Source organism: Calidris pugnax, unplaced genomic scaffold, assembly GCF_001431845.1.
Source record: "Calidris pugnax isolate Ruff unplaced genomic scaffold, ASM143184v1 scaffold189, whole genome shotgun sequence".
NCBI lineage: Eukaryota > Metazoa > Chordata > Aves > Charadriiformes > Scolopacidae > Calidris > Calidris pugnax.
This window is the reverse complement of record NW_015091069.1, coordinates 1,147,827-1,174,518: the sequence shown is the minus strand read 5'-3', so window position 1 is coordinate 1,174,518 and position 26,692 is coordinate 1,147,827. Positions and strand designations below refer to the sequence as shown.

Genomic DNA, 26,692 nt, shown 5'->3' with positions numbered 1-26,692 from the left:
TTGGCCAGTGGTTCATCTGCTCTGTATAGAATCATAGAATGGTTTGGGTTGGAAGGGACCTCAAAGATCATGGAGTTCCAACCCCCCTGCCCTGGGCAGGGACACCTCCCACCAGACCAGGTTGCTCCAAGCCCCATCCAGCCTGGCCTTGAACCCCTCCAGGGATGGGGCAGCCACAGCTTCTCTGGGCAACCTGTTCCAGTGTCTCGCCACCCTCACAGGAAAGCATTTCTTCCTGGTATCTAATCTGAATCTTTTTTCTTCCAATTTAAAACCATTTCCCCTTGTCCTATCATTACACCTCCTGGCAAAGAGTCCTTCTCCAGCTCTTCTATAGGCACCCTTCAGGTATTGAAAGGCTGCTATAAGGTCTCTCCGGAGCCTCCTCTTCTCCAGGCTGAATGCCTGTATGTCTGACAGCACTACTGCTGCTTTCTGCCCCGCACAAGGGCCTCCTGAATGCTTGTTCCTGAGCTGTTGGCTTTCTAGGTGTTTCTTTGGTTGCAGCGTAGCATTTGCTTTTTGATGGGAGGGAAAGGTACTGGGACTTTTCCCTTCTCCATCTCTCACAGCTGCAGATAGAGGCATTCCTCTGCTGCTGGGCTTTTTGGAGCCGGTGGAGGGGACAGTTGCTTTGCTGTTTCCTCATTCTGGAGTTGGATTAAACTTACATAGCTCACCTGTCCTGTGGTGATCCTGATATCCTGTCAGTACTCGTTCCCCTGGCTCCGCAGGAGATGGTGTACTCTTGCTGGCAGCTCTCTGCCTTGCTCTTATGGGAAACCGAAGCCAGGAATTTTCTAGAATTCTTCCCCTCCTTCCCCTTGTCCTTCATTGACCTCTAACCACATTTTTATCTTTCTTGACAAGGTTCTTAGTTTTGCTTATCTGCTGCTTTCACCTTCACTCTTCAGCTTTGATTATTTTTCGAGGAGCTGCTTGGAAACATTAACCATTGCAGATGTGTAGACTGTCAAAGATGGTCAAATTCCTTAGTGGTTTGGTTTTTTTTTGCTGGACTTTAATACTAAAATGCCTACGGCAGGTAAATATTTTCTGTGTACACTACCTGTCATGACAAAAATATCTGTCCTCAGCAGAGAGTTAAGGAACTGCACTGCATGTATTTCCATATTACAATAGACCAATATTACCTGTTGTAAGAGCCCTGTCTCCCTCCCTGAGCATAAACCACTACTGTGGTAAGGGCATGCAAGTCCAAACTTTTTGTGCAGAAAATGTTAATGACTTTTTAAACATATTTGCACACTGTAAAATAAAAATGTAACATAAAGAGAAGGAAATGGGAAATGTACTTTCCTCTCAGGCTTATAACTTCTTGAGCAGATGCTCGAGAAATGTTCTATTGCTTCTAGACAGGATTATTTTGTTTTAAAATATTTAAATGATTTACCTCAACTCTTGTAGAAACATATTTCCTTGAATTGTGGATAGCAGAGGATGACTGGATTTATGAAAATATATGCCACAAGGGTATATTTTTCTTATTCTGTAGTGTCCTTCGTGCTTGGCATCCTAAATGCATATGCAAAAACCTAAATCATGAGAAATGCTTTCTGACTGTGATTTACTTTAATAGTCCATAATGATCTCTGGACAAACTGTATTTTATTTTGGAAGACAACATTTCAACTTAATCTCCAGTATCTTCATCTTCTCTGGTATGAACGAGGATAGCATTCAATGTAAACACTATTTTTTAAGAGTACCTTTCCTTTTCTTCCTCACATGAACATAAAGCATGTGGTAGGCAGGAAACAGTTTTGCTATAATGGAGTGCAAAATGAAACAAGAGGGAAGATTGTGCTGTAGTATCTTAAATGTCCTCCCTACGTTCCTGCTGTAAAATTCTCTTGACGTGAAAAAGATGGGTAATGGCTTCCCATCAGATGGGATATATCTCCTCATCCACCAGTTTTGGGAATGGATCCTGTTCCTCAATACTATTGCTTCTAGACAGGATTATTTTGTTTTAAAATATTTAAATGATTTACCTCAACTCTTGTAGAAACATATTTCCTTGAATTGTGGATAGCAGAGGATGACTGGATTTATGAAAATATATGCCACAAGGGTATATTTTTCTTATTCTGTAGTGTCCTTCGTGCTTGGCATCCTAAATGCATATGCAAAAACCTAAATCATGAGAAATGCTTTCTGACTGTGATTTACTTTAATAGTCCATAATGATCTCTGGACAAACTGTATTTTATTTTGGAAGACAACATTTCAACTTAATCTCCAGTATCTTCATCTTCTCTGGTATGAACGAGGATAGCATTCAATGTAAACACTATTTTTTAAGAGTACCTTTCCTTTTCTTCCTCACATGAACATAAAGCATGTGGTAGGCAGGAAACAGTTTTGCTATAATGGAGTGCAAAATGAAACAAGAGGGAAGATTGTGCTGTAGTATCTTAAATGTCCTCCCTACGTTCCTGCTGTAAAATTCTCTTGACGTGAAAAAGATGGGTAATGGCTTCCCATCAGATGGGGTATATCTCCTCATCCACCAGTTTTGAGAATGGATCCTGTTCCTCAATAGAGTGGCAGGGGTAGGTGGCTTCTGTGAATAGACAATGCTTTCCTCACACGCACCAGACCCATGGGGAGTCTCAAGCTCAACAGGACTTCTGTTTCAGCTCCGGGGCTTACAAGAAGAGGTTGGCTTCTGAGCTCTGTGATTAGGAAATGGAAGTAAAGGAATCTTGGACACCATCTGAGACTGGAATCTAATGAAAAAAAAAAGAGAAAAAGAACTGTTTTCTAAATCGGTGGATGGTATTATTCAAATCCCTTGTGACAATCATAAAAAGTTTGATGTTGTGATGTGTAGCAGTACAGTTGAGCTGCTTCTTACTTCCTGGGATTTCAAGGACTGGGCAGATGAGAATCTCTGGCTTGATTTTAGTACTGAGAAGGGAGCTATCTGAGATGGTTCATTCATAGTGCAAGCCTTAATACAAGATTACAGGACAAACTTCCTTTGGATATCCTTTTCAGTGGCTTTTTTTGGGTGAAAATGTAAAAGGTATAACTACTAGATGCCTAATTAGACCTTAAAACAGTAGTTGATATGTGTATGTCCCATTCTGAGTAAGGGATACTGTTGGCAACCTCAGCAAGATGTTGCTGTAATGAAGTCCTGCCCTGCCAACAGGTACTTGATGAACTTTATGTGAACATGACCAATTCTGTCAGTATTCTGGAACATTTAACAATAGGATGCTATTCTGATGTTGCAAAAGCACAGATGGAAAGTTGTGATTGTCAAACAAGAAGCCACCTATGAACTTTTCTTACGAAATAGTAACTGTGATGACCAGTGGTCTATTACTGTTAAAGCATACAGAGCTTTTGATGGGTCTTCATGTGTTCTTCTGCCTGATGGGATTTCACAATAATCTTGCTGTATATCGGCTGTTTTCATCTTGCTCTGTTTTGTCTTTTCCCTCTATGACTTCTGCAGCTAGTTTTAATAAAGTCAATACTGTGCTTGAAGTGCTTTTAGAAAAATGGAAGTGGTCATATAGCCCAACATGGGTCCTTTCTAGTAAACTTGATATTTAAGTGAGACATTAAAGCCAAAGCAAATCTAGTGAGTAGTTTGACTTTTGTGCATTTTTATCGGCCTTTAAAAAAAAAAACCAAACAAACTCTTGGTCATATGATTAATTTATTCCTGATGTTAAGAATTAATACAGACTTTCAAAAGACATAATGAAGTAAAGAACCAACAATACCAATTCCTAAGCTTTTATTACTTGTTTTTTAAAATCCATGTAATAGCAGATCAATGGGAGCTCCCTTTGAGAAACTCTTTACCATCAGTGTTGTAAGGACAACCTTAGTTTCTGTTTTGCTATGGAGAGCCCATCATCGGGGTGTCTGCCTGGTTACCTTGTGCTCTTCAGAACTCGTGAGATGCAAATAGTTTCTGTTAATCTCAAAGTTGTTATTCACATTGAACCCTGTGGATGTATTGAAATCTGTTATTTCTGTGTTTCGTTCATGTGATTTAATTTTGCCAAGCCAAAATGGGACTTGATTTATGCCAACAATGAAATTTGCCTGTAACAATATTTTTTGTGCTGCTGGCACTTAATTGTGCAGCCCAATTTTACAATGTATGAATCCGAGGCAGAGCTTGAATATGTCTCAATTGGTGACTTGCATCTGCATTTGCATCTTCTTATGTAGATTTGGGGTTTTTTGGCTCAGGTCTCGGTTACTTCAAAATTTCTTTCACTTTAATAAAGTGATTACTTCTATCTGAGACTTCTGTTCATGACTCTGCTGATACAGAATGTAATACCGTAGTCCAAAGTGAACTTCCTTTGAGGACTGTCAAGATAGGTGCCGAATCTTTGTGTAAGCTTCAACAGCATGAGTTGCCTGGGAGACTTTAAAGAAGACTCATCCTTAGGAATCGAGTAGAACATTCTTCTCTGGCTAAACTGGATTCCCTTACCCAGGGCTTTTCCTTCCTACTAGTTGATGGGAGCACAAGGATCTCTCTGCAGTCTCCTGTGCTGAAAGAAACCTGTCTTCTGACCTTTTGTGCTGCTGCAGGAGAACTGTGTGGTACCAAGCTGCCTGCCTCTGACACTATTGCCTTTTCTGGTTTGGTTTTAAGAGCAGGCCAGGGAAGAGAAAGATGCACCTTGTCATCATGGGCTAATAGTCAAAGATAGACACACTGCTGGTTATATACCCTGTATATATACCATGTGTATGAAATGAGCTGCTTTGTGTACATTTAACAGGTGTGGGGTCTTTATTTGGGGGGGAAAAAAAAAAAGGAAAGCTTAAAGTATGAATATATGTAGGCCTGCAAAAATGTGTCAGGTTTTGCTGTTAAAAAATACACAATACATGAGAAGAAATGTCGGTCTTCTCGTGAGACATTCTTGCACTCAGTCAATAAATGCTGAGGCTTATTTGAAGCATCAGAAATGTAGTTGATACAGAGTGAGGTAAACAGTGATTTGGTGCAAGTCAATTTGAACCATCATCCCCAAACAAATAATAATAATACAAATCACTTATGTAAGTTTGCTTTTGTGTATTTGCTTATTTGGGTTTGTCTGTGGTAACTGGTTTATATCGTATCTTGGATTGGGGGAAGGCAATGGAATTGTGACAGTTCAGATTAAAAACTAATATGCATTCATATGAAATTCAAGTTGACTTATTCTACTTGGAGACTGGTCGCAGGCTGTGAGAAACCCAGTTGCTTTTTTTTTTTTGAGTCAACACTAGTTGTCTTCTGAGATTCTACTTCAACTCTACCTGTATACATTTTCTCATGACTCACTTGTAAGTGAATGGGACTTGATTTAAAACGCATTAAGTATTAATAACGGGATGGTTTTTGCAATTCAAGAAAAGCTTTTTCCAAATGTTTGGGGAACTGGAGTAACTCAATGGCTCTGAACTTCATTAAGGTATTTAACAAAGAAAAAGATGAAGATTTGTCATGGGCTTAAGGGTGATCTGAGTGAATGATCTGAACCGTGTCATTAATAATGATGATACGTAAAGAATCTGAGGCTTTCATTTTCTAGGGAACCATCTTCTTCCTTTGAGTCAGTTATTTCAGGACTGAGCTGGTGCAAGCAACCTGCTCTGGATTGAGTCTGGGCCTTGCTTTGAGCAGGAGGCTGGGCTGCTGCAGGATGCTTGAAGGAAGTAATTTTGTTTATTTCCTTTTTAAGAGGTGTTCGTACCACATATCCACCATTAGTTGAATGGGGTTGCCTTGCTGATAGTTCCACAATTAAACCAGCAGTGTAAATAAGTCCTTGCTCTTAAGCGTTTTTGAATAACATTTTTTGCTTGCCTTTGTTATGCTTCTACTGGATAAATGCAGAATATCTAGGACTTTCTTTGCATCTTTTTCTCTGGTCACTGCAGAATCCTTAAATAAAGAGGTGGAGTAGGGCAAATTGATACAACCTTACTCTAAATCCTAGGGTAAGTTCTCAGCTTTGCAGAATCCGAATTTTATATGGAATCTAATAATGTGGTACTTTATGCAGCAGATGAACAAACTGTGCTTTAGGGAAAATTATCATGGATATATAGTATATTGAAATTCCCTATGAATTATTTAATGGAAAAAAGCCACATGACTTTAAACGTAGGGAATGTTAGAGATGTTAATGCAAAATGTATGGACTTAGAAGAAGAAAAAAACGTTTATTCAGGGTATGTCTAATAATTTTATTTATACACTTATGTGATGAGACCTATAACAAGGAGTTAAAAATACAGACTTTTCTATAGGAAAGGAGGAACGAGATCTGTCTGTTGATTGGTGTGCACATGTACTTGAGTAAGGTGCAGATGGGGGAAAAAAATATGCCTAGATAGATCCAGAATTTCAGGTCTGCTTGCTCACATACCACCTTCTTTGTGAAAGGAATAGTAGAGTGGGTGTTCCTTTGTGTATTTAAACTTGTACAGCCCCTGCCACAAACAAGCCTGTAACACGCTGATGATAACTCAGACTTACAGAAACATCTCACTCCTAGTACAGCATGATAAATCTAACTTCAGCTACAAGCTTTGAGTGGGAGTAGAAAAACAGATTTTTTTTTTTTTAATGAGGTTTAGGGCAAATAAACAATTAATACCCTGTGTTTCATTGGTTGCTTTATCATCAGAACTTCTTGAAGTTGAATCCTTGATCAAACCATTTTATTGGCACTTTGTTGAGGGAAGGGTTTCCCCTTTGGTTCAAGTACCGGTGTACAAAAATATTGAGCAGGCTGCTTGGTGTACCTTTTTCATGGAAACCTTACTTTTTCCTTTCAATGAACTGATTTTTTTATTTTTTCTGGTAAAACAATGCTAGAACATGCTATCAAGAGAAAGGGAGGGAAGTTAATTCTTCACTATTTTACTTAAAGGAATCTTCCAAGAAGGCAATAGTAAATGGAACAGGGATGGATGAAACTTTACAAGAGTAAGAACGCAAAGAAAACCTGCTAAATGGTCACTTAGGCAAAAATACTCAGCAACCATGGCATCAGTTCTTAGAAAGTTTGGCAAATACCTGAGGATCACAGCATGTGTTTAGTTATTTATGCATAGGCACCTGAATTTTAAAACCTTGAGTTTCTTTGTTACAAATCAGTAAATTAAAAGTTAATTTACATTAGGAACCTACACTATGAGCATGGGAGAGGTTTAAAGGGAAATCTCAGGATAGTGGTATATTCTGACATCACCTGCTGATTATTTAGTCATATGCACGGGAAAAGAAGAGTTAATTGAGGTAGGCTCTGCGTCTGTGGGCATGTGTAGGTGCAATGCTTTCATTCAGAGTTGAAGTAAACATTGTAGTACTTCAGTGTGGCCAGCCTTACAATAACATGCAGGCTCATTGCCAGAGCTGTTGTAAAAGCAGTTGTACCGGCTTTCATAAGAAGGTCTTGGAGGCCAGCTAAGTGTCTGCCTGGGACCAGTAAGCCCTTATTACTGTGTTGTGGAAGTAGGACATACTGAATCGTGGATCTAGTACTAATGGGATGAGGTTCAACAAGGCCAAGTGCCGGGTCCTGCCCTTGGGTCCCACCAACCCCCTGCAGCGCTCCAGGCTGGGGGCAGAGTGGCTGGAGCTGCCTGGCAGAAAAGGACCTGGGGGTGTTGGTGGCCTGTGGGCTGAACAGGAGCCAGCAGTGTGCCCAGGTGGCCAAGAAGGCCACCAGCATCCTGGCCTGTGTCAGGAACAGTGTGGCCAGCAGGAGCAGGGCAGTGATGGTGCCTCTGGACTGGGCACTGGTGAGGCCTCACCTCGAGGGCTGGGTTCAGTTCTGGGCCCCTCACCACAGGAAGGACACTGAGGGGCTGGAGCGGGTGAGGGCTGAGGGGCTGGAGCTGGTGAGGGGTCTGGAGAATAATTTTTATAAGGAGAAGCTGAGGGAGCTGGGGGTGTTCAGCCTGGAGAAGAGGAGGCTGAGGGGAGACCTTCTCGCTCTCTCCAACTCCCTGAAAGGAGGGTGTAGCCAGGGGGGGTCGGTCTCTTCTCCCAAAGAACAGGGCGATGGGACAAGAGGAAATGGCCTCAAGTTGCGGCAGGGGAGGGTCAGATTGGATATTAGGGAAGAATTTTTCCACGGAAAGGGTTATTAAGCCTTGGAATGAGTTGCCCAGGGAAGTGGTTGAGGCACCATCCCTGGGGGTATTTAAAAGACGGGTTGACGCAGCTCTTAGCGATATGGTTTAGTGGTGGGTTTTGTCAGTGTTCGGTTGATGGTTGGACTAGGTGATCTGAAAGGTCCCTTCCAACCTAGACAATTCTATGATTCTGTAGACAGCCTACGGTATTGGTTGCAAACCACAGTATTCATGATGTTGGTGCCAATGTGCGTGGAAATGCATTGGTATTATTGGAAACAGTTTCTTAGATGGCAAAGGGTGTTTAAAGATTTGGGAAATCTGAGCTTGTCAAATGTTTCTCTAGCATATTTTGGCCATCTTTTAGCCACTTGTACTGGTAGTCTGCAGAAACAAATGCCTTCTTGATGACGTGCTTCTCTTAAAGGGATCAATTGATTAAAGTATTTGTTAACAAAGTTCACTACTCAAGCGACACCTATAAATCCTGGCTGCTTTTGCTGTAAATGTAAACAACAGAGCATTTGTGTGCTTGTATATATATTTTTGAAAGGGGAAAAAGAAGCTTCCATACTTGAACAGCAACTGTACTATATCATTGCCTATGGAGCGCTTTCTAACTGTGTTTTTTTCACATAAGAATTTTGCACTTCCTTTACAGTGACAATTTACACTGCTTTATTTTTGGCAATCTTCTTAAAAGGGCCTAGATTAAGATCTCTGACCTAAAGGTATTGGAAGAGAAGTCTTTTTGTTATAAAGCCTTTTAAAGTTGCTCCCTTTTTGTGTTAATTGATTAAAATATGTGCTGTGTTGCCTCGAATTCCTGCTAATTGGATAAAATGAAACCGCAGACTAGATACAAAAATCAACAATACAACCTCCTTCTTTGGAAGGTTGACCATTATCTTGATGGGCTCTGTTTGCCTGTTGTAGGCATGTATATATGTGTGTTCTAGCCCCAAGACCCCTGAGACTGACATCCTACTTTATTAGGTCGGTCTGTCTGTATGTTACAGAACAGATGGTTAATTCAAAAACAAGAGTATTAAAGCTGAGTAGCTAAATCTGATCTCCTAAAAATGACGTTGCCAAAACAAGCTGCTGTATGTGATGTAGCTGCTGAATTGGTCTTTTATTTGATACAAAGGCAAACCTCAGTCTAATGCCTGAAGGCAAAGAGGTTGGTCATTTCAAAATTTGCTCAGCTTTTAATTTCTCTCAGAAGATATAACTTGAGGCAGTAAGTTGCTTACATATTGTAGGGCTCCTGCAAGAGAAAAAGGCTTATTTCAAATTCATTGTTTTTTTTCTGAGTTTATCACTGTGGTCCTGGGTTTTAAAAGTAACAAGACAAAATGCAGCAATGGAATAAAGCTGAAACCTGATTTTTGACTTGCCGTGATTTGCTTTTTTCTTCTATTTAGGTGGTCAGCAAAATAAGAAGAAAAGAACAAATTGTTAAAAGACAGAATTAATGTGTTTACAGGCACATTCTTTCTCTTGTTATCAACAAATAAGGTAGATAATTTGAGACAGATGTTGTGCCAGAAGAAACCCTTAGATCATCTAATCTGAATGGCACACCACAGATCCGAGTTATCCCTGACTGAGCCTAATAGTAAATGAATCTACACGCGTGTACTGATACCAAGGGGATTAAAGCATTTATTTTCTGCATTCATCCTGTTGGGATTATTTCTTAGGGACACCGTTTCCTGCTAACCTGCTTTCCTACTTTCGAATGAAACAGACGAGCAAACTGGTGCTGTTTATCTCGGTCCCTTCTAATTCTTCTATGGGCTGCTAGAAGTTACAGTCACTTTTCAGGAATTTCTGTACTTGCAATCCATTTTTCTATGGTGGATTGAATATTTGATCTTAAAAAGAGTATGTGACTTTTGGGGGGTTATTTTTCACTGATGTGATGCTGTAAGATGAGCTATTGCATTTTTTAGGAATGCTTTGTCTCGAATCATAACGCATGATATAAAGGTAGCTTGATCATTGTACAAAAGTTGGAAAAAGCAGTGTATGCTTCTTCCTTGATAAATGCCTTCAAGTTAAAAGATTTCAGGCTTTCAAATCTTTATTTGTTTTTGCTGGTTCTTTTAATGTTTAACTCTGTGTAGGGAAGGTGTCAGGCAAACAGGTGGAAACTGAATCTTCCCATCTGTTCAATTTACACCATATGGGTAGAGTTGCACTTACTGTGTGAGAATCTCAAATGTCAAATTTTTGTGGGGTAGCACGCTATTTACCATAGAGAGGATATTGCTTTACTTGGCTGCATTTTGAAATGCTAGATGAAATCTTGATTTCCATAGGGCTTTTGGGATTTTCTTAGAAGAATGAGTGGGGTTTTGTTCTTTTAAAATTCTGCTTCAAATTGGCCTCAAGACTCTTTTATTTCAGGGACTTAGACAGCTCTGTTGAAGCTATCAGCCATATCCTCAGGCTTCTGGAGGTGATGGTCTTGAGAGAGGGAGTCATTTGAAATACCATCTATTTTTCTGCTGATCTGTGATTGGGGCATAGGGTTAGATGTTCATACCTCAAGTTCTTGATCACAAATTGAAATGGCCCCCTCAAACCTGGTGAAAGAGCAAAGTTCAGGAACTAGAGAAACCTTGGCAAAGCTTGGAGAAAGCAGTACATTAGGGAAGAAACTGCACCAAAGTGGCTGAGAGCAGATGTAGTGTTGTCATCAGTTGCAAAATCAATGTAAATACTTCCAGAAAATTACTCTTTGCTCTTGCCAAACACAAGGAACAGGAGCCATAAATACCATTGGCAAATTGTTTTAGCTGCCAGTGAGCATCCTGCAGTTGTAATCAACAAGTTGGAATTCTCCCTTGCAGCCCTGGGCAGTGGCTGCTGCAGAAACGTTGCATTAGTGGTGATAAAATACGCCGGTTTGGTTCTTGCCTAAAGACAATGGATTTTTTTACAGTTAAAAAATCTCACAGTTCTGTTGCTGTGCTATTCTGGTGGGTCATATCAATAACGAAAATGAGATTTTTTTTTTTTTTTTCTTTCACTGATTGTTCCTTGTGGTTGTGTTGTATGGTCTGACTTTCCTGTTCTAGTATGGTTCAGCGTTGGGCTGAATATGTATTACCACTGTGTCACTAGTAACCAATCTGTCCTCCCAAATGCACAGTTTTGGGATACAGTCATATTTATAACGTGTGGCTGTCTGGCTTCACACTAAATTGACCACTAGAGTGCATGGTAGGGGATGGCTACCTCTAAATGAAAATGAGGAGCCACAAGGCAGGATGAGTTACTGGATCACTAATGTGTATGGCATCTGTGTCTCTCTTGAATCCTTGTTTCCCAGGAAAAAGAATGTTGGAGTGTGTAAGATTGAGGGTGTTTGGGTTTAGATTCTGAAATCTCTGTACTAACCCAGGTTCCATTTCCATGGAAACGGGAAATCTAGTACTCTCGCGTGTCAACTTCAGCTGCTGGCTGGCTTTGGGGAGACGAAATTGTTCCCTTGCACTAGAGCTTTCAGAATCAAGAGTTGTGTTGGTATATTAGCACCACGTACTTTGTGGAGACTGAGGAATTATAACTAGAATTATTTCGTGCATTTAATTTCTGAGAGATGCTTAACTTCAGCTCCTTACAGATCAGAGATCTAAACGTTCAGAGCTTGAGCGAGGTTCTCTAACTGTTGGCTATGTTATATGTGTAAGATTATAGTTTCTCTACTGATGAAGGTAGTTTCTTCATTATGGTGTAGTTTTACAGGCTATGGAGCAAACCCAATTCCTTTGTTAGCTGACTGTGCAGTAGTGCAGGTGTCATCCCTGTGCATGCATCAGCTGCAGCAATAACTTACACCTAGAGACATCCCCAATCTGAGTGACCCCAGGGCTCAACTGCACCACTTCATTATGAAACCTTTCCACATTCTGGTTATGCTGTTGCCAGCAAGATGAAGCTCTCTCTCAGGTCTCGTCTGTGTGGAGTTCAAATGGCAGAATGGCTACGCCAAACCCGGGCGGGAAGTAAGTGGAAGGGTTGACTTTCTGGAAGAGCCCTGAAGGAACTGATGGCTCTCAGGGTTGTTGGGAGGTTCATGGAGAATGTAAAAAATGTACTGCTATGTTGTGTTAAAGAGACGTTGACAGGAGAAACTTGCAGTCCTTTGATTGACCAGTAAATGTTCTTTATCGTGAGAAGGTAACTTTTCTGTTCTTGAAGCTTTGGCTGGTTAAGTGCAACTTGTTTTTTCTAATAACTTAGATATACATTATCGGTGTTCCACTTTCACTTAGAGCTGCTTAGGGGAGCATTATAATCACTGCAATTACTATTTGAAAGCAAGTACTTTATGGATTGGTGCGTCTTAAATTAGGTATTTAAGAAACGTATAGACATGGCTCTTCAGGGCATGCTCTAGTGCCCAAGGTTATTGGTTTATGGTGAGGTGTTGAGTGTGGGGTTTAGTTGGTGGGTGCGGTGTTTTTGGTGGGCGTTTGGTGTGGTGTGTTTTGTAATTTTTTTTTTTTTTTGTGGTTGGACTCGATGATCTCAGAGGTCCCTTCCAACCACTAAGATTCTGTGATTCTGTCTGTATTTCTGTAACTTGTACCATTCACTTTAATGTAGAAGAACATGACATAGTGACAGTATTTGGAGTGTATGGGGAAACAGGATTATGCTAGAGATTTATAGCCAGAAATGGCGTTTGCTTAGTCATTCTCTGGTGTAAAATGGTAGAGTAGTAGTGTCTGTGTGGGCTATTAACCCTGTACGTTTGGCTTCTGATTCTGCACGTAGAACAGCTTCACCAGAAATACTGATGCCTCTTTGACTTTCAACAGACGCATTAAACTTCAAGTCCACTTCTCTGGGGGTAGGTATTTGAGACTTAAAATACTCAGTTGTCAGTCACAGCAAGTGACCTTCTTCCACATAGATGATGTATTCTGTGAGCACAACTGTCACGCGGGCTGTTCCTGGATGTGTATGAAGAGAAATAAGGTTACAGAAAGAGATCCTCTCGGGTTTGTTTGGGGTTTTTTTTTGTGCAATAATATGGCAGTTTGAAAGAAGATAAACTGTTTTGGAAGGTAAATAGAACTACTTTTAAAATAAAGAAGTTAAGACTTTCAGCTTTGTAAATAAGCTACAGCAAGGTGCCATTTTGATTTGAAAAAATGGGTAAGGTGGTTCCAAAGCAGTGCTCAGATCTTAACTCAGCAGACATGTCTCCCAAACATTTAAGGAAAAATTGCAATTAAGAATTTAAGATAAAAATTTTGTGCATTTTATGGTTTCTTTTATCTGATAGAAGTATTAGTTTGTTCATTAGCATATTTTTTCCTGTAATGGTGATGGTGTCAGTAAACTAAGTTGTATCAGGAGTGAAAAGGGAGAATCATTTAGTTTGGACATCCTCATCTGTTATGAGCCGAAATCTTCTGGAGCTCTGTCTTCCTGTCTGGATTGCTTTTTTTAAATTCCAGATTTCAGTGTGCTTGCTTGTCTAGGTGCAGTATAGCAGGCTTGTTTAAGGGGAGGTTGTCTTGGGAACCTGCAGCATGGCTGCTGTGATGATCTTGTCCATTGTCTCAGGTTCACTCTAAAATACAGGGGGCTCTTCCCCTGCTGTGGTGGCTGGGATTTGCCAACGTAAAACCAGGAGCAGGTAGCTAAAAAACCCATCCATTTTTCTTAGAACATAGATACAGAATTATGGGAGAAATCAATAGAATTATTCAATTATGGTTATTTCTGGCTCTACCTGTAAAGACTAGGTGTATCCAAGAAATTTTGTTTGTAATAAGAAGTTTGCCTTATGTTTGAAAAGTGTTGCCATAATGATTTTTTTGGCACTTTGTTCTCTGTTCCAGCTCTCAGTAAGTCTAAAAGCTAAAGACAAGTTTCAGGAAGGTACCTGTACAAGGTAAACCTTTACTTGGGGAAAATACTCCCAAACTACCTGAAGCTAAATGTAGAAACAGTAACTAACCCAATGGAGCTTCAAATCTTCTTTAAAATGTTACTTGAAGAGATGCTTTAACGTGCAGAAAGACCTTTCCTCCTGCTGATGTTTCTTATCTTGCACATTAATTTAAATGAGTAAATATGAAAGCCTCAAGTAAACTTAAGCAGGACTTCTCTTTGTGTGTAGCAGGTGTTTATTTAAAGGGCCAAGCCAGAATATCTGTGTGCCCACTTGGGCAATTATTTGGCTGCTGCTTGTCTGAGTTGAAGAGGCTATTCAGCTGCTTGTTTCATTCCTGGTGTTCAGTTCTCCCATCATCACTTCTCTCCACTTACATAGATTACAGATTTCAACCAAAGTAGTAAAAACAAAACACAAAAACCCTCCAATAACAATGGAGAAGATGAGTATTATTGTATAAAAGCCTTGTGTGATGCAAGATAACTGACTGATTCAGTATCTTGTGAAGTTCCCTTCGTCTCACAAGTGGGAATAATCTTATGTTGTTCTCACTGAAAATGGATTTCTGTCCATGTTGTACAGTGGTCACACAGTTAGAGCATAACAGGTGATGTTTATTAGAGATTGTGTTATTTATACTTTGTTCAGTGCATGTGGAAAGTTAAGATGCAGGTAAACAACTTCAGAAGTACAAAAAAGCTGAACTTTTTTCCACCTCCATGTAATAGGTCTAGATAGTAGGCATAAAATAATCATATAAAAACATACTAAATAAGATAATGAGGTTTCTGGTGCAATTAGTCAGTTGTTGATACGTGTAAGTAACTGTCTCCCCCACCCAGAATCTAAGAACTAAGATTCTCATTCACGTCATTCTTGGACATAATTTGCTTATCAGTTATCACACTACTTACATTATACTGCTTATTTTTAGAAGGCTGGAGAAGTTACGTTGTAATTGAATTACAGTGAAGAGTGATCTGATCCATTATGTAGCGCATACTCAGTCCTGGTCAAATGGATTTTAATGGTATTAAATAATAACCTCATCAGTACTGGGAATATACATGTTTTCCCCAGAATCATAGCTTGTTATGAATCACAAGCACAGAAAAAACTAGCAGCGTCTCATAGTCTTGTGTTGTAAGATAGCTGAAGGCAAAGGAAAGCACTCCAGTTGCTCTGGTTCATAAACATTTGGCCTTTCCATCCCTAAAGCAGGCAGGGGCTTGTACTTGACTGTAACTGATTTTATTTTATATGAGGACTTCATGTTATCAGTGAAAGCAGGCAAAATTACAAAGCTCTTCATGCCTCTTGCATTTCTCTTGAACACGTGCAGATGTTAGTAGTGGCAGACATGCAGTTACATTTGCTTTCAGAAGAAGATGGTGACTTATCCTGAAGAGATGTAAAGCTCCTTTCACTGAAGACAATAGCACCAATTAGTTCACACCTTGGACTAAAAAACTGGTTTTGTCTTGGTGACTTAACTCTAAATCTTATGTTTTTAAGACTTATGGAGACCATAAACCATGCTATGAAAATAACTTCTGGTTGGCTTTTCAACTAATGTACATAAGAAGCCAATTCTGCAGTCCCTAGATAAGTAATTGTGGTTTGTTTATGAGCGTACTTCTTAAACTGCACCCCTTGATGACAATGTACACTTCTATGTGTGCAGTTCCAGATTTATTTTCAGCAATATGTATTTAATTAATGTGGTTGGCTATTAGAAGCAACCTCTGTGCCCCAAGTGATAATTCCTTCTGGTGTCCTAATAGCTATTCTGAGGGATTGCGTCCTGTTAATGTTTTTAATGTGAAACATTCTTAGAGCTTAATATTGACGTCAAGTCACTGCTTAGTCTGTTCTCCTCCTCCATATGGCATACAGATCTGGGATTTTCCCTTCTGGAACTGCACTGTAACTTGCCTTGTGGGGTGCTTTGTGTTTGCTTTCATAGGATGCAGCAGACCACGGGCTAACAATGCTGATTCTGTACTTTCAAGGGATGACGGATTTGATATGTACCTAATGTAAGCACTGAACTGGGTTGCGTGTGGATTCCTTCTTTCTGCTGCAAATAGAAATTAAATATTTCATCTTCCACCTTCCTACAGCAACTAACATTGGGTGAATGATGATGAACGGACCTTGGCCCTGTAATCAAACTTGAAAATTGCCTTGAAAACTACCTTACCATGCCGCTCTCCTAATTTGCAGTTTATCCAGTGAGCCATTTGGCTCCATACAGTACTGATAGCTGCACCTTTAATGTTTTTGAGATGGCCAACATTTCCTTTAGAAGAGTGGCATACTGTGCTTCTGCATGCTGCCCAGCATTTTGCACGTGGTTTAGGTTTAATGATCTGTTGTTTATTTTGTTTTGCCTGCAACTCACTTCAACATCTCCTGGAAGGTCTTCCAGAATGGAGTAGCTATGGGGAGGGCTGTGTGTGCTTGTTAGTGACACCTCAGTTGTATGGACTTGAGGACTCAACGTTGCTGTCTGTGAAGTGCAGCTCCACAGGTTAAGAATGAACTGTTTTTGCAGTTTCAGTAGTAGTGATGGAGATCTGTGTCCAGGCACCCACGAGGGCTGAGGGACATTCAGGACAGGCTTCAGTTACCTTCTCCTGCTTGGTCTGTGTTGGCCTTTCCAGTTAGAGAATAGCAGCACTTTCTGGTATCTTCCAGTTTCCACAACCTTCTCCAGAACATTGTAAGTTCTCAGTTTGTCTTTGGGTGAGGCTTTTTTCTAGGTATGTATTAGTGCTGCAATTTTAAATGAGAATAGATAGTGGTCTATGTACATGAAGGACTTCATGAACTCAGTCTAATTTTTGTGTTTCTTTTTGGATAAAACATGCACAAGAGAGATTTCTGGATATGTTGCTTTATTTTAGTGAATGAACTTTCAGTTCTGAATAATGCAATGAAAGCAAATATTTGCAAGGGGAAATGATGGTGTAGGTGTGTTTTACCTCTAAGGGAACTGCCTCAGACTATGGCAAACCTGCTGCTATGATCCAGGGCTTTTTGAGAACATAAGATGCTACAGTATTACATATTGTGGAATTTGTGTGTGTACATATAAATTATAGTTCAGCTATCCAATAATATCCATTGGATGATTTACGGTTATAGTCAAGCGACAGCAGTCTTGCTCTTACTGCATAAATCAAATAATGTAAAGCAATTTCAATTAATGTTGGGTAGGAAGCAAGCTTGAAACAGGGTAAGCTTTAAGTTGGATTGCTACCAGCATTCTGTGCTGGCAGAACTACTGCAAAAATGAAATAATTGCTGATTCTGATTTTAATGCATTTTAAAAACTTCGTTATTAACAAGTATTTATTATCACTGCAGCTTTGGTATCTTGGGAAGCTTCACTCTAAAAATGGATCTTATTTATTTATTTATTTTAAATATTTTGTTTCCAAGAATCAAACATTAAGAATATGGTCTTTGGGTTGTAAGTTCTTCTGTGGTGTAAGAATATGGTCTTTGGGTTGTAAGTTCTTTTGTGGTGTGTTTGGTTTTTTTTTTGTTTGTTTTTTTAATGTGTGTGCATGAGTATGATTACCTGTATAATCTCTTTTTTTTACTATAAAGAGTTCTTTTGGAGTTGAGTGAACAACTCAACTTAGGGCAACAAAGACGATGGAGGGATTGGAGCATCTCCCTGATGAGGAAAGGCTGAGAGAGCCGGGGCTCTTTAGCCTGGAGAAGAGAAGGCTGAGGGGAGACCTTATCAATGCCTACAAGTATCTCAAGGGAGGGTTGAAGGAGGAAGGAGCCAGACTCTTCTCAGTGGTTCCCAGTGACAGGACGAGGGGCAACGGGCACAAGCTGGACCATGGGAAGTTCCACTCAAATATGAAGAAGAACTTGTTTGGGGTGAGGGTGTCAGAGCCCTGGAAGAGGCTGCCCAGGGAGGGTGTAGAGTCCCCTTCTCTGGAGATCTTCAAGCCCCACCTGGATGCTCCTGAGTGATGTGCTCTGGGCAACCCTCCTTTGGCAGGGGGGTTGGACTGGATGGTCTCTAGAGGTCCCTTCCAACTCTGACAATTCCGTCATTCCATGAACCAGTGTTTTTGTTCTATCTTACATCCATCTTAGAAATATTTTGTGTAACGAAGAAAAAATTGCGTGGTGATGCCTGATCACTTTGTCTGAAATCTAATAATTGCTCTCATATGGGGTATTATGTCCTATGCAAAGTATGTGCTTTCCTACATCAAACTAATCTTAAGGGCAAGAAGGATAAAAATGACTGAAATAAAGAGCAGAGAAATAAGATTAACATTTTCAAATTAAAAAAACCCAAGGAATGTAGGTTCTAAAATGTATCTGAGGAATTAAAGTGAATAATAACAGTGTCTGGGCATATTAGCACTGGTGGGGATTGATGGCTTTTTTCCTCTGCTACACATCAAATACAGATAAATTGTGTTGCTCCTAATTCTGATCACTCTTGGATATTAGTTATTACTAAAATTCAGCTCGCCCTTCTAAAGATCTGGACTGCTTAAACTTTCATTCCTCTTCTGAAAGTGTTTCTGTTCAAACAAAGAAGTAGTGTTTCCCTCTGCTCTCGGCTGGGACAGCCCCTTTTGCCTTTTGGTGGAGCAGGCACAGTGAGCATGAGCATGCATCCAGTGCATAGGGAGGATGGGACTCCTGATGTCTTTTGCTGAAGACCTAGATTTCAAAAACATCTCTTCTTTCTATCACTTGGAAAGTTGTTCCAGGTTGTATCATGCTTTGCTGTCTAGGTGAACTCCTCTGCTCTAGCCAGCAGCGCGTCGCTTCCACGTTGTTACTGGTGGTGCCTGGTGCCACTGGGCTCTTGCATCTGCCTTGAAGAAAAGCTACTTTCTGCCTTCTGCAAATACCACCAGCACAGCAGGGTGAGGAGATATCTTAATTTCTGAAGTAGCATGCTCTCCATATGCCTCATAAAATCATCTTAAGTTGGTCTTTTTTTATTTGGTGCAGTGTTGTAAAAGCTGTGTGCAACTTAATAGATTTTTCTATTAACTCTAGCAGTCTATTCCTTGTGGTAAAGGAAGACTTGCTCCTGAAAATGCTGATAAGAGGCTGTGCTTTAAGCAGTGAATGCAGTCACGTTTGATTTCCATGTAGCAGAGGTTTGAAAGCCAGTGCTGTTGCATTGCTGTGATTGTTGATTTTCCCCCTTGCTTCATTTCTGAATACCTCCTGTGAAAGTTGTATCGAATGCTTTGTCAACTACCTTTTTCTAGTCATTTTTCAAGAAGTATTAGCTTTGCTGTGATAATTATATCACACATACAGAATTATTTGAAAATTAATTACTTGGCCTTTATATTTCTATTTCTTTGTAGTCACACCAGCCTTGCAGATCTGGACTAACACAAAGAACAATTAGCTACAGTGTTCTTGAAAGAAATTTGGCGAAGGAAGCTAGTACTTAGCTGTTAGATTTTGGGAGCAAAATACGTCTTTTATATCAAATGATACACTTTGGTTTCCTTGTGGTTTAACCCCAGCCAGCAACTAGGACCATGCAATATAGAGAAGTCTCAGCACAGGCAGTTGGTGCTATGGCAGAAAACCACCTTTTGTTCTACACTATAGAATTATTTAGCTGTAGTTCATCAGGTGAAAAATCAACCCTTTTTTTGTGCTTCAGTGGTCAAAAAGAACGCTTAATCACTACAAGTGAATTTAATATAATGTGCAATTGGTATATTGTAGTATAAAAAGACCTATAGGCTGATACTTTTCTCTTTCGTGGAGCCGAGTAAAATTTTCATTGCTACAGATGTTCTTCTTCTTCCCAGCTGAAGAGATTGTCTGAACTTGGACATCTTCCAGTGATTATAAACAGCAATATCTGATAAAGAGGTTTGAATGTTGGTTTCAACTCAAATAATTAATGTCATTACTGTATTGAAGTGGGCCATTTTCTAGCTGTAAAGTGGTATTTTTGCTTAATATTTGGTTAATCTTAGAAACTGTGTAAGTATACTTTACAGTTTTTGATAGCTAATATTAAGTCAAAATTAGTTGGTGTGTTCTTCATATAATGCTTAGTCCTTAATATTGATAACTGAGTTGTAGCTGTGTTTTTTCACAAAGCATTTATTTGGTGAGGAAGCAGTATATATTTTTCACTTAATGGGGCAATAAAAAAGTGCACAATAGAAGAAAAACAAATACAGACCCTTTGGGGATATCTGTACCCTTTCTTCCCAATGGAAGTTTAGGTGTTTATATGGCATTTCCATAAGGACCTGATATGTGAAATATTGTCTGCTTAAAGGCGTTATTGAGGCTCTTTGTGAGCGTAATGGTTCCCTGCTTGATTTGGAAGTGGATGCTATCGATGGGCTAATTAACGGTTTTTGCCAATCTCTTTGAAGGTAGAATTGTCCTAAGTCACTGTGGGAATCAGCATAGAGAAGAAGGAACAGGACAAATTCATGTTTTTGCGGACGATACCAAGCTACCAAGCTGTGTGGTGTTGTCGATACACCAGAGGGACAGGATGTCATCCAAAAGGACCTGGACAGGCTGGAGAGGTGGGCCCAGGTGAACCTCATGAGGTTCAACAAGAGCAAATGCAAGGTTCTGCACCTGGGCCGGAACAATCCTCACCATCAGTACAGGCTGGGGGTGAGGTATTGGAAAGCAGCCCTGAGGAAAGGGACTTGGGGGTGCTGGTGGATGAGAAGCTGGACATGAGCAGGCAGTGGGCACTTGCAGCCCAGAAGGCCAATCGCATCCTGGGCTGCATCAAAAGATGCGTTGCCAGCAGGTCCAGAGAGGGGATTCTGCCACTTTACTCTGCTCTGGTGAGACCTCACCTGGAGTATTGTGTGCAGGTCTGGAGCCCTCAATATAAGAAGGACATGGACCTGATGGAGAGGGTCCAGAGGAGGGCCACGAGGATGATCAGGGGGATGGAGCACCTCTGCTACGAGGACAGGCTGAGGGAGCTGGGGTTGTTCAGCCTGGAGAAGAGGAGGCTCCGGGGAGACCTAATAGCAGCCTTCCAGTACCTGAAGGGGGCCTACAGGAAGGCTGGGGAGAACCTGTTTAGAAAGGCCTGCAGTGACAGGACGAGGGGCAGTGGCTTTAAACTGGAGGGGAACAGATTTAGACTGGAGATGAGGAGAGGGTTCTTCACTGTGAGGGTGGTGGAGCACTGGAACAGGTTGCCCAGGGAGGTGGTTGAGGCCCCTTCCCTGGAGATATTCAAGGAGAGGCTCGATGAGGCCCTGGGCAACCTGGTCTAGTTGGGGGTGTCCCTGCTGACTGCGGGGAGGTCGGACTAGATGACCCTTGGAGGTCCCTTCTGGCCTGGGAAATTCTATGATTCTATGTTCCGTATGTTTCTTGAGTAAATACAAAAACCTTTGTGTGTGAATTTTTTTGTTCAGCTGGCAGCTACAGAAGATCATAAACTAGAAATCAGGGAGCGTTTAAAAGTACAGCAAAACATTGTGATCAAGTCATCTGTGTAAATGATGAAAAGAACCATGTGGAGGTGGAATAAAAGCACCTTCTCTAGTGTGTGGTACACCAGTGATGCAGCACAACTACATGTTTCTTTGGAAATGCTGTCAGTACTGCTCGCTGCTCCTTGTTGTCTGGCAGCATTATAAAATGCTTTAACCTTGGAAAAAGTGATTCTAAATTATGGGTCGAGGCCTACTGATGGGGGGAGGGGAAAATGGTATTGTAAGAAGAGGCGATAGAGGTGGTGAAGTGTCCTTCAACCAGAGAAGTTATCTTCTTGGAATACAGGAGTCAAATCTTCTACCTCATCTCTATAGCATTTCAAAAGAGATTGGAGAGACTAAAGACTGTAATGCACTGAGTTACAATAGTTTAATGAGCTAATATGCATCTGCTGGACTCTAGTAACTTGGTGCAGGTTCTTGACCTGTTCTTGTTCAAGTTAAAATGCTTTAGTATAAATTTATTTGCTTACCTTTAAGCTAGTATATTTTAATGCATACTTACAGAGGGGCCAAGACTGATAACCAGTAGCTCGTTGACGCTCCACCTTCTTAAGCTTGGTGTTTGTCTTGATGAATAGCAAGTTAAAGTCATTTGGAAACTTCAAATGTTTTTTTTAAGTCTTTGAATATCACCCTTTCTTAATCTGCCTTCTTAATGAGAGAAGTCTAAAGAAATCTTGTCCATTGTTTCTATAATTCATACCATGGTTCCCCAGTGAAACTGCTTGTGGATAAGCTCTCAGCTCTCGCTGCAGTGTCTGCATGCAGTTGGGAGCCTTACTCTGGCCACCGTGGTTACTGAATATGTGATCTGACCCACAGCTAGATTTGTCTTGTGTCGTCATCAGAAAAGTCAGGAGTAAGTGTGTAAGGTAGAGCTCCTCTCTTAACTTCTGTCTTGAAAACTTTAGGCTAGGGAGAGCTGAAATACTACAGCTCCAGCCCAGTACTGGTTGGAGCACTAGTACGATGCTCAACTGCATATTATTTTAGGAGGAATTATATTTGTGACTTCAGTTAAATTCTTCAGCTGTCCAGTCCTCATCGCCTTCAGTTGGAACAAGACCAGCATCTTTTAAGCCGTGGTGACCATGCACATACCGTTTCAAAGACTCCTTTCTAAAAGAGAAAAGAAGAATAAAGTGCAGCAAGATAGGGGTGAGTGTTCTGAGTAACAGATAGGACTTGAACAAGGGAACGATGAATTGGATCATTACTGCAGCTATTAGCCAAAAATGCTTGGAACATATTTAAGGAAGGTACTACTCTATTTGAAGTAGTAAAGCCAGATAAACATTTTTCTAACTCATAGATCTATCTTTATCTATTCTTCTGAAATCTGCTGGGTTAAGTCTGTTTGCAGTGAGGTTTACCTAGTGAAGCAGTGGACCTTGTCTCTCTTTGCCAATTTGAAGCCCTCCAAAGACTTGTCAGTAGAGGTAAGCCCAAGCATTAAGTTGTATGTGTTTTGTTTTGGTGGGGGACATAGGAGGGAAGTTGTATATTTACTAGTGATCTGTTTCCAAATTTTTGAAGTACCAAATGCTAACATACATTTTGCTTATAATTTGGGCTGGCAGTCATGAGATAACTCATGCAGCTCTGGGGAACCTTTTCATTCAAGTAATTTCATTTTTTTCCACTTAGTCTCTTAAGATCCTTTAATTAAATCATATGAAGAATAAAGGGGGAAAACACGCTTTTCTCAAATAGTTTGTAGAGAGGGAGCACTGTACTGTAGGCTTGTGGTGAAGAGTTTGGTCACTATGAAACTCTGCTACTAATAGATTGGTTATTTCTATGTCATGACCATTTTGTATACTCATAGTGCTGCTGTCTGGGTGTAGTAGCAAGATAGTGGTTTTAAATAGTTTGAGGTTACAGTTTTCTTTTTCTAGAAAAAATTTGTGCATCTCTTATGCTCTAAAAGCTTTTTAACTCTTCCTATAGTCTTTGTCATTTTCAAAGGAAGTCAAAACATCATATTCAGCTTTTTTTGTCTCTGATATTTGCCATTTCAGAAACTGTTTCATTGTTTGGTAATGTTGGTTTTGAAAATATGCACGCTTTGCCCTTGACTATTTGAACATTTTGTACATGGATAGGTTGCATTTGCCCCCAAGGAAGAAGCCATCCTAAGGCCTTTATTAGTTGTTTAGTGGCTTAGATTGAAGTCCTGGAAATTACAAGTGAGGGCTAATCAGAATTAGTGTGATCTGCACAGCATCTGGATCAGCGTTAACTAAAAACTTCTCCAAGTCTTGCGATACTAATTCCATTCTTCTTCTGATCTATTCCTCTCAGCTGGAGGAGGAATTAGATTTGTAATACCTTATGTTTGCAATTTTGCAAATAACTAGGTTTGGGAAGGAGGGGAGGAATTTATTAAACTGTGTCTAGATGTAGTTGAAAAAAGAGCTTTGATTAAAAAAAACAGAAAAAGTTGGCAAAGTCGTGACTCAGCAAAACAAACACACTTACTTTCAAAATTTAGCACATCTGGACAGCATATATTTTGGCCACTTAGTTTTAGGTCTCCCTTGACTGAGCAGTACTCTGAAGCTGGTGATCCCAACATGGATTTGTGGGTGGATGTTTGGAACTGTGTCCTTCCCCCCCAGCTAAGGGTCTTCATGCTTCTCCTGGGAAGTGGCCAATGCCAGTTGAAGCCTCACACATTCCATAAAGCATGTTGTTGCAGTGAAGGAGTAAAACTTTCCATGTGCTGGTATTTACATGTTGGCTCATTAACGTTGCAGGACATCTTAGCAGCGTGCCTTCCTCGTGAGTATTTGCAGCTTTTTGGCTTTGAACTGCAGAAGTTTGATTAATGGCTGTAGTGCATTTGTACCTCCCGTATGTTGTTACAGCGCATGGGACATTTTCAATGGGAATTTGGGGGGTTTGCTGGTCAGTGCTCTAAATGAAGAGAGATGTTTCCAAAGAATTCTGAATCCAGTATAACAGACGTGATAGACTTTATTGCTGCTTTTCTCTTTATCGTGATTATTATTTTTTTTTGTTGTTCTGCTAATGGCAGCAGGATCTGAATCGTGCTTTTGAACTTTGAAGAAAAGCTTTCCATTTCCTCTGGCCTATGCTGAGCACTTAATTTTAAGTAGTGAGTCTGATGTTCCCCTATCAAAAAAAAAAAAGTAATAATAAATAAGTAAATGGTTGTTCAGCTGTAAGGAAAAGACTTTGAATCTAAGTGGTGACTTCTACTTTGGCCTGACTCTGGAGTTAATGTGAGGACTTTATTGGTCAATTAGAAAAATCTGAAAAAAGAATTTCCTGACTTGAAGTTCTTATGAAGACAAGGCCTTCGAGATAAAAAAAAGGTCTTTTTTTTTTCCTGGACAGCATCTTTTCTGGACAGCCCATTACCTTCTTTATTGCAACATACCTTTTTGTGTGGTTACTTTCTTCTTTTTTTTTTTTTTTTTACAAACTAAATAGTTTGAGGTTACAGTTTTCTTTTTCTAGAAAAAATTTGTGCATCTCTTATGCTCTAAAAGCTTTTTAACTCTTCCGATAGTCTTTGTGATTTTCAAAGGAAGTCAAAACATCATATTCAGCTTTTTTTGTCTCTGATATTTGCCATTTCAGAAACTGTTTCATTGTTTGGTAATGTTGGTTTTGAAAATATGCACGCTTTGCCCTTGACTATTTGAACATTTTGTACATGGATAGGTTGCATTTGCCCCCAAGGAAGAAGCCATCCTAAGGCCTTTATTAGTTGTTTAGTGGCTTAGATTGAAGTCCTGGAAATTACAAGTGAGGGCTAATCAGAATTAGTGTGATCTGCACAGCATCTGGATCAGCGTTAACTAAAAACTTCTCCAAGTCTTGCGATACTAATTCCATTCTTCTTCTGATCTATTCCTCTCAGCTGGAGGAGGAATTAGATTTGTAATACCTTATGTTTGCAATTTTGCAAATAACTAGGTTTGGGAAGGAGGGGAGGAATTTATTAAACTGTGTCTAGATGTAGTTGAAAAAAGAGCTTTGATTAAAAAAAACAGAAAAAGTTGGCAAAGTCGTGACTCAGCAAAACAAACACACTTACTTTCAAAATGTAGCACATCTGGACAGCATATATTTTGGCCACTTAGTTTTAGGTCTCCCTTGACTGAGCAGTACTCTGAAGCTGGTGATCCCAACATGGATTTGTGGGTGGATGTTTGGAACTGTGTCCTTCCCCCCCAGCTAAGGGTCTTCATGCTTCTCCTGGGAAGTGGCCAATGCCAGTTGAAGCCTCACACATTCCATAAAGCATGTTGTTGCAGTGAAGGAGTAAAACTTTCCATGTGCTGGTATTTACATGTTGGCTCATTAACGTTGCAGGACATCTTAGCAGCGTGCCTTCCTCGTGAGTATTTGCAGCTTTTTGGCTTTGAACTGCAGAAGTTTGATTAATGGCTGTAGTGCATTTGTACCTCCCGTATGTTGTTACAGCGCATGGGACATTTTCAATGGGAATTTGGGGGGTTTGCTGGTCAGTGCTCTAAATGAAGAGAGATGTTTCCAAAGAATTCTGAATCCAGTATAACAGACGTGATAGACTTTATTGCTGCTTTTCTCTTTATCGTGATTATTATTTTTTTTTGTTGTTCTGCTAATGGCAGCAGGATCTGAATTGTGCTTTTGAACTTTGAAGAAAAGCTTTCCATTTCCTCTGGCCTATGCTGAGCACTTAATTTTAAGTAGTGAGTCTGATGTTCCCCTATCAAAAAAAAAAAAGTAATAATAAATAAGTAAATGGTTGTTCAGCTGTAAGGAAAAGACTTTGAATCTAAGTGGTGACTTCTACTTTGGCCTGACTCTGGAGTTAATGTGAGGACTTTATTGGTCAATTAGAAAAATCTGAAAAAAGAATTTCCTGACTTGAAGTTCTTATGAAGACAAGGCCTTCGAGATAAAAAAAAGGTCTTTTTTTTTTCCTGGACAGCATCTTTTCTGGACAGCCCATTACCTTCTTTATTGCAACATACCTTTTTGTGTGGTTACTTTCTTCTTTTTTTTTTTTTTTTTTTAAAAAATTTGTTCTCGCTTTTTTTTTTTTTTTTTTTTAAAAAAAATTTTAACCCTTGGGTTTGGAAAA

General features: G+C 40.0%; 1 protein-coding gene across 3 annotated transcripts in view; it reads left to right on the top strand.

The window, feature by feature from the left end:
* Positions 1-26,692, top strand: part of RASSF8 (Ras association (RalGDS/AF-6) domain family (N-terminal) member 8) — a 103,138-nt gene that overhangs the window by 8,691 nt on the left and 67,755 nt on the right. The window contains exon 1 of one of the 3 annotated variants that reach the window (XM_014957033.1): positions 18,971-18,987. The exons of the other annotated variants lie outside the window; for them this stretch is intronic. The gene's annotated coding sequence lies outside the window, so the exon portion shown is untranslated. Of the gene's footprint in view, positions 1-18,970; positions 18,988-26,692 lie in introns of those variants that run through there. 3 annotated transcript variants of the gene reach the window in all.